The 8,184-nt window shown below is 32.4% G+C and overlaps 2 long non-coding RNA genes across 3 annotated transcripts; one reads left to right on the forward strand and one right to left on the reverse strand.

Moving 5' to 3' along the window:
* Positions 1-721: 721 nt before the first annotated feature.
* LOC119192561 lies at positions 722-7,083 on the reverse strand. 2 transcript variants are annotated; one of them, XR_005113664.1, is made up of 3 exons: positions 7,069-7,083; positions 3,037-3,167; positions 722-1,059 (listed from the first exon to the last, which is right to left on the reverse strand). It is a non-coding gene; the product is annotated as an uncharacterized LOC119192561 (long non-coding RNA). The 2 variants fall into 2 exon arrangements; XR_005113665.1 differs by lacking the exon at positions 7,069-7,083 and adding an exon at positions 3,893-3,907.
* On the forward strand, positions 4,172-5,878 carry LOC119192562. The gene is made up of 3 exons (XR_005113666.1): positions 4,172-4,208; positions 5,061-5,254; positions 5,708-5,878. It is a non-coding gene; the product is annotated as an uncharacterized LOC119192562 (long non-coding RNA).
* Positions 7,084-8,184: the final 1,101 nt, after the last annotated feature.

Below are 8,184 nucleotides of genomic sequence, written 5' to 3' on the forward strand. Positions count from 1 at the left end.
TATATGTAAAACACGGTCTCTTCGCTTGACCCATAAATAATTACCCGTCAGTCACAAATATGTGTATTGTATAAATAATTCTATTTATACGTACATATATTAAACTTGATAATTTCTTATTTTTTTGTGTACAGTTGACGTAAAACTTAAAAATAATTCCTCTTCCATTTAGGCATCTTTTAATTTTATGACATTGCCATATGAATATAAATAAAGTAAAATTAATAAACTCTTAAAGTATGCGGCATATCAATCGCCATTTGCCACACGCCAGACACGTCTCGTACTCGCGTGCCGAACCCTTATGGCAGCACCGTGGCACACACTGCGCGTGTAAAATTAAGCGCTACACGCATACAATAAACAAAACAAGTGTATTTTCATCAGTTTTTACATGCTGCGCTAGTCGGAACTGTGATCTCGCATCTATTTCCTGAAGATTTTTAATAACTAACACAACTGGCGTTTGCCGTCGTGTTCAAAGTAATTATAGCCAAGCAGTTTTATTACATTTTAATACAAAATTATTATGTAATAAATTTAGATAGGTATACACGTATGTTAACGTGTGTCTCTAACTAAGGTTGCTAAGGTACTACTAGGTTTATTATTGTTATTTATTCACGGCTACTGATTTCTTACTTTTTTAAACCAATTTGAGGAATAAAAATCACTGACGGTCATCTCAATATTGTGTACCTATAAACTATTTACGGGTCCATTAAAAGATAATTAATATAAGGCCAAGGCAGAAATTTCTGAATAACATGTTTTATTTAACATTAATTTATAGAGCAGAATTAAACTTCCCATTATTATAATATTGACTTAAAAAATCTTTAATAAAGTAATTTCATTTTACTTTTTTCTGATTTTATGAGTTAAAATAGTTTATACTGATTTTATGAAGATTCAATGAAAATGGCACTAAATGGAAAATATATTGTACACATTTTGACTAGAATTAATGAGACCTTAATTAAATCCTCTTCCTTCCACCATAGCTTGTGCGCAATACTTTGGGAATTGTACCACTGATAAAAGGAAGTCTGTAAGACCCTGAAACAAGAAAAATGTTTATGTCAATACTGGTTTAACAACACAACAATAATATGGACTGTCACCTTTAGTTTTCGTATTTGTGTCAATATATTTAAGTATATAAAAATGATGTCAGCCTTTTGATGGTATGTATGACCATGATCCTAATTATTGTCAAGTACCTAACTATGTAATAATGTCCTCGTAGAAAAGATAAATATAAAATATTATTCTTTATCTTATTTCTTTAAATGATTTAATATTTAAAGTTATAATATGAATGACGCAACTATTTTCACAGATTTTATGTCTGCGTGTATTGAGGTATCTAGTTCTGCCTACAACACAACCACCGTTACTTCTGCAACAGTCGCACTTTTATGAACTCGGCTTTAGTGCGTGATTTATTCAAATGCGAGCAAGGTAGGTATTTCGTTATGATGCAATCAAATTACGTGAGCCGGTCCATAGACGTCGCAGCAAATAGGCGCTGCGCGATGTGCCATGCCGTTTGTTTGTAACGGCTCAGCACCGCGTGGTGGGGGTCGTCAAAATACCAGTTAAGTTTTAAAGGGCACGCGCTGGTTAACAGACTATTTCAATAAAGGTTGTTATCGTTTATTAAAAACGCTCGGTAGTAGATTTTTATTTTGATTAAAACAAGACATAATGCGTTCGTAGCTGGGCTTACAGTGTCATTCTCAATTTTATGAAAGTTAGGTACTCGTATCATCACTCGTTATCTACATTCATATTTGATAGATCATAATCGTTTCTATGTACTTAGCCTATACCAATATCGAAAGTCACAAACTCTTACACCAAATAAAACGATTGCGTTAATCCATAAAAAAAACATTCCTAAACTTTATTTGTATTTATTAGTTTGGCCAGTTTCGATAAGATATAAGGAACTAAGATACAGATAAGTAAGCAAGTAAAATACCTACGTTCCAAAGTGTTGTGTCGACCCGATTTGGCGAGATCCGCATTTTGTACCTGAAGTCTAAAGACTAGTTTACGACAAACACAATAGTTGAACACCCTGATACTCATGTGAATAGTTTTTAAAAAGCCGGATTCAACTTTTGAAAATCGAGAAATAAGGAATAAAAAATCTCCTGCCATAGAAATTAAGGTTGTAGAGAAATCATCCAAATACTTTCAACGTTTTAGGTAGGCCAATACATATTTTATTTATTTATACAATTTTTATGTACACGCGTATAATTATAATTTAAAGAAAAAAAGAAAAACATTATAGTATTATGTAGGCTTACCTCAAATCTTTAATTTTTATTGTATGAATTCTTTCCAAACTAGTTTCTATGGTAGGAGCTCCCTCATAATTTGTTTCCCATAATAGTGTAAAGTAGACTTTTTTAAAAACTACACATGTAAGGATCACGTGTGTTCTACCCTTGGGTTTGTCTTAAACTAGTCTAAATTTCAGCTATAACATGATGTCACCAAATTGGACCGAATAACACATTGTTCGTAAATTTTATTTGTAATGAAATGTCATGTATTTGCAATGAATGTAAAAAAATTCTTCAGCTATTTAATGATGTATAATATTTTCGTTTTCGTTTCGAAGGTTTAGTTACGCTACATAAGATTCCTTAGTTGTTTCGTTTCGCCGCTCCTTCTCCTACCTAATATTTATGCAGTCCAGATTTGGGATCAGTACCAACATGTTTTCGGTTATATGACAATTTTACCAACTCACCGCCCGGCCCCAGTCTAAAGCATAAAATCATGGAAGAATCATGTTAGAAAACCCGCAGGTATTGCATGGTCTTTGAATCAAATTCGAAAATATTCAAATTCACAACCTATATTTTATGGTGTATGTATCTATATTGTCAAATTGGGATTGATAGTAAATATTATTGTTACAATATTTAAGTACCCATCTACAATGAAAATTGACGGTAAAGGTAATAAAATACGTTGGTACTATATACACTTAGCAAAATAAATTTTGTCACTTACACTTAAGGGCTCTATGCAAACCGTGAAAGGCAGCACAAGGATGTAAATACCAGCAGCGATACCGGCTATCCAGAAACCAATGAATATGAGGATTACGAGCCACAGTATCGAAAAATCACGTTACCCATTCTCTGAAACAAAGTGAAAACATTGACTCATACAATTATATAAATAGGTACTATCTTTACAAATAAAGTGTTACCTATATATGGGTATTATCAGTTATTGGCTTTCTAGAAAATAATGAAGAGTTAGTCGGTAAGCTATATTTTTATTTTATGTTAGTACTACCTATCTATTTGATCTCGTATTTACCTAATATTTGAATATCTTGCACTAGCTATTTTATTATTGTTTTCTAGTGATGAAATAGTTTAGATTTCTAAACAAAACCTGCTAGTACCGGGCTTGGGTGTAATTTATGTTTTGATTTTGTACTAAACCGATTCCATTAAAACATATATACTCACTATTTGAGGTTTAAAGAGTTACGAGTTAAGACAAATAGACCTACAGCTTTAATCTGTTTCGTCTTGACTACAAATACTTACTTACTAAATATAAATAATAATGAGGCATTCGAAATTGGTAAAAGTTTTTTATAAGTCTCTAATATTCTGAGTTTTACTCACAAATTTTCAGGGTTTTAAGCTCCATATCAGATGGAGCTTCTGCGGTGAAAGTAAGTACCTAAGTGAAGGCATTGCTTGCAGGTATTGCAATTAATTGTTGCATTGTGTTCATTAATAATCGTTGTTGCATCGATGCACACTTGCAATAGAAAGTAGGTAAGCAATTTCATAAATTTATGCAATTTAGAAACTAGGTGATGTATGATAAAAGTCTTGAGGAGTACCTTTAACATGAAATGAGGTGGTGTCATAGAATAGGTGCGCAATAATCTTTTTATCGGTGAAATGATAAGCTAACTGAAACCGCTGTTGACATTACTAAAACTAACGGTGACTCACGATAATTTTAGAACTAAAGGATGTTTAATCACAATTAGCTATACTTATAGGTACTTAAGTATGTATAAATGGAAAAATTACTGACATAAATTCTACTCAAGAACTTGATTTTGGTGACGTTTTTATAGACTTTCTCTTCCTTATGGATTTAAGTCCAAGGATTGGTTCAGTAGTGAGAACTAGATGCCTCTAAAAATTTAGGTAAGTAGTAAGCTTACGTGTTTAAAATTTGAATATTAAGTGATCAGTCTTGTGGAATTATTTATTATTTGCCTGTGTCTAGTTGCATAATTTTAACGCAGTCAAGTTTTAGTTTTAAGTATTTATAATTATATAATTTGCCTGATTTCTTTTTATTAATGAATTGATAGATCAGTAGGTAATGTGCTGGCCTACCCCATAACCAGGAAAGTTCTGAAAATAAAATACTTAATTACTAGGTACCATACTTATTCATTATCATTTTATAAGGTACTAAGTATATTGTTTCAAATAATAACTTGCCCCATGATTCATGGGAGACTGAGTCAACATAGGTGGTCGGCTGGGGAATGAAGTCGAAGGTCGTTTATTATATTGACTTTCCGCTTTGTTCTTGTAAAATTGTCAAATGTATTTAAAATGTAGGTACTTACTTACTAAAAGAAATTTGTAAATAATAATACCGGTATCAAGATATAAAAGATGATAAGTAATATGAAATAAAATAATAATAATATGAGTCCAAAAAACCGCATGAAACAGATAGAAACGTCCTGGGTGCATAAAAAATATTTAGAAGTCAGATATGATCAAAATTTTACGGCGATCTAATAGTCGGCAATGAGCAACCTCAGCATTTTACAGTTCAGGAATAATTACAGTTTGAAACCTACTATATGGATCCTGGAAGATGTAATGTGTATACTTATAACACATAATAAAAGTTGGTAGAAATGTGATAAAGTAGAAAGTTATACCGTTATTTATTATCTACTCATCGACATACCTAGGTGAATTTATAAATAGCTTAATCGAGGTCAATTAATTGTTAATTTAGACGTTGTTTTCCAGTTTTGAATCAGCATGATTCTCAATGCGGATAGCTTGACTTACAGGCATCTATGATCCAATAGATACCTATTTGGCGGTAGTGGAGGTGAAATGACAACGGCCGTACAATTACGTTCCGAGTACTTAAGTATTATGATAGCAATAGGGAAGACTCGAATAGGAACAGGAGCACTTCTTCGTAATAAAATATGTAGGTAAGTACGTCACAAAATCCTTTTTACGAAATATATTTAATTATTATTTTTTTCTATTTCATCTGGTTTTTTTTTTGTATATATTATTAGATAGAACGAAATATGTGAACACCTCGCTTCAAAATACATACAAAATACGTGTAGTTTTAAACGCGTGTCTAGCGCTTTTGATTTGCTGAGACAAAGGTCCGTAAGTTTAAAACCCAGGACACACCTCGGACTTCTCTAAGTTATGTGGGTGCGACCTATTGTCTATCAACTATCGCATAAAGAGAAACATAAGAAATCTACATACCCAAGAATTCTTCAAAAGATTTTGGTAAGAATTTTAGCATGGTGGACTAAGGCCCTCACAGTAGAGGAAGTGGCCCGTACTCAGTAGTGGACAGTATAGTTATCTACATTTATAATATTTAGTATGTACCTCTTATTATAACATTTAATTCGTTTCAGATTGAGTCATATACGGCACATTTGGCACATTCGTCCAATTCTGATTTCGGTCTTCCTGCCCGAAGTTTACGCATATACAGATTAGATAAGTCTGTACCTACTTACCATACTTTAACTTTTACAATTATTCATTTATATATAATTTTTAAACCTTGTGTTTGAATTTTTTAAAAGTTTTAGTTAAACGATTTTTAAACTACCAGCACCGGTAAATATAAGTACTTACATAAGTACCTTAATCATTTTTCTAAAAGCAAATTAAAAAAGTGACAACGTTTTGCTTTCAAGACGGCAAAACAAGCTACTGGCTGTGCATTGTGGTTATCAATTACAAACACACTAGTGCTCCTTAAATATTGAACCAGGCTTAGGAATTACGTAACGTTTAGGGCAATTCAGAACTGTACAATAAATTGTACGTGGGCTAAGTGCTAACCCAAGGACCTATGATGTTATAAGTACATAGATACCTAGTTGATAGGAAAATAAATTGGGTTGATGTTTTATTTATATTTAAGAAATAAGTATTACTTACATTAGGAATGTACTTGCAATGCTATGTAATAGTCAATAGGTAGGTACTATTACATCAAATCAAAGGCTGCCGTATTAAGTGATAAAAAAACATTTTTATTCGTTAGTACCCATAAAAAAATCCGCTTATAATGACATCAAAGGAAAATTACAACCACGTCATATAAAACGAACGTCATATAAAAGCATAAGAATTGATTCATATTTCTTGGTCCTCCAAATCGTTGGTAAACAATGCTATTAACTGGACGTAGATAATATTATAAAAACTTAATAAAATAAGCTCTAACATGGAGATCTAAGATATTTTCTTAATTTTAAGCGATGTGTCAGTTATAAGTCATTAATATTTTATTCCATAGAGCGTTTTCCTGATATAGATTGAATCGTTGTTAACTGATTGAACTAGTAAGAACTAAGAGTAAGGTACGCTATTATTTCCATTAATTCATTTATATTGTTGTGTGAGAGTGAGTAAAGACGTCATTGTACCTAAGAGGTAGATAAATAAGATACATTTTACACACCTATATTATAGATATCTCATTCACACATAGTTGGTACCTATACTACCGCAGTGTTTATAATTTTTGTTTACTGTCATACGTTTATTTTGATCTCAATAAACGGAGACATGAATAAACATTTGTGGATGTACCTAGTTATTTCTATTTCATAAACATTATACAAGAAATAAAAATTAAATTAGAATACTTATGTGCATTTGTATTGAAGAAAACCTTATCTACTATGCTCTAATAACTCTAATGAAACGCATCGAGGTTTCTGTTGTTAGCAATGTTTATAAATAGAACGATTATTCTTACCGGTCTTTAACCACTGAACGAACACAATTTAAATTTTGAAGTGCGACCGTACTAGCCGCGTCACTTTCCACTGTTGGACTGACGAATGACTATGTAGTATGTGGAACTACAAGTATGAGTACATAATAAACCTTGAGTAACGCCTCACTCACGCATAGCCTTATCTGGGCGACGGAATGTGGGCTCTTGCTTGATTTTACGATTACACAATAGACGATAACAAGGTATAAACAATTGTGATTTTTGTAGTAGGTATTGACTTATCATATTTGCAGTTTAAGGAAGTTTAACGGAAATGCAAATAACTATGCTAAAATGTTACACATATTAAAAATATAATATGCAGCGCTAAGTGTTTAGTACACGTTTAAGATGTGGCACCGGTTATAATTTTTAGTAACCTAGTCGGGTGGGATTGCTGGTAAGTCTGGGATTGATTCCCGAAGGATCATTAAACACGATTTGGTTGGCTACGGGCATTTCATTAATTCCTAACAAGTAATACCTTAATAATCCCTCTTAAGACGTAGTCTAGTAATAAATGACACGTGCCAATGGTAACATTTACAGTCATGGGCGTACCTAATGCTGCAACTCAACAAGAGTAGCATCTTTGAACTATAAAGCAAGGAGCCGCACCGGAATGTGTACTTGCGAAAACGTACTATTAAAAAGTAAGATAGCCTATATTAAATTATACTTACCTAAAAATTACATTTTCTAAAAGCCGCGGCACCAGCTATTTTATTTACACTAAAGATGCCTTGTGAACTCGCAAAATATCGTAATATTAATACTGCACCGTTTTGGTTGCGTTTTTGGGAAGCCCGAAGCATCGTGATTACCTGCTGAGGAAGATAGCATTGATTATGGCATTAATTTACCATTGTTAGGGTCATTCGGTTAAAAGAATGCGCTTTGTTTTCTCTCATCTACTTATTTAAAAGAATTGTATCTTGATAAACGTTTTGGTACTATAATTAAAGTAAATTTATTCTACTTGTGTACTTATTTGTACATTGCTGTATCAGTTATTTTGTAATACATGTTTAAATGCAACAGGAGAAATTCGTACTATTGATCCGTCACGTGGATGAGACTTCGCTTATGAGTGGC

The sequence above is a fragment of the Manduca sexta genome, unplaced genomic scaffold (assembly GCF_014839805.1).
Source record: "Manduca sexta isolate Smith_Timp_Sample1 unplaced genomic scaffold, JHU_Msex_v1.0 HiC_scaffold_2930, whole genome shotgun sequence".
NCBI classification, from domain to species: Eukaryota; Metazoa; Arthropoda; class Insecta; order Lepidoptera; family Sphingidae; genus Manduca; species Manduca sexta.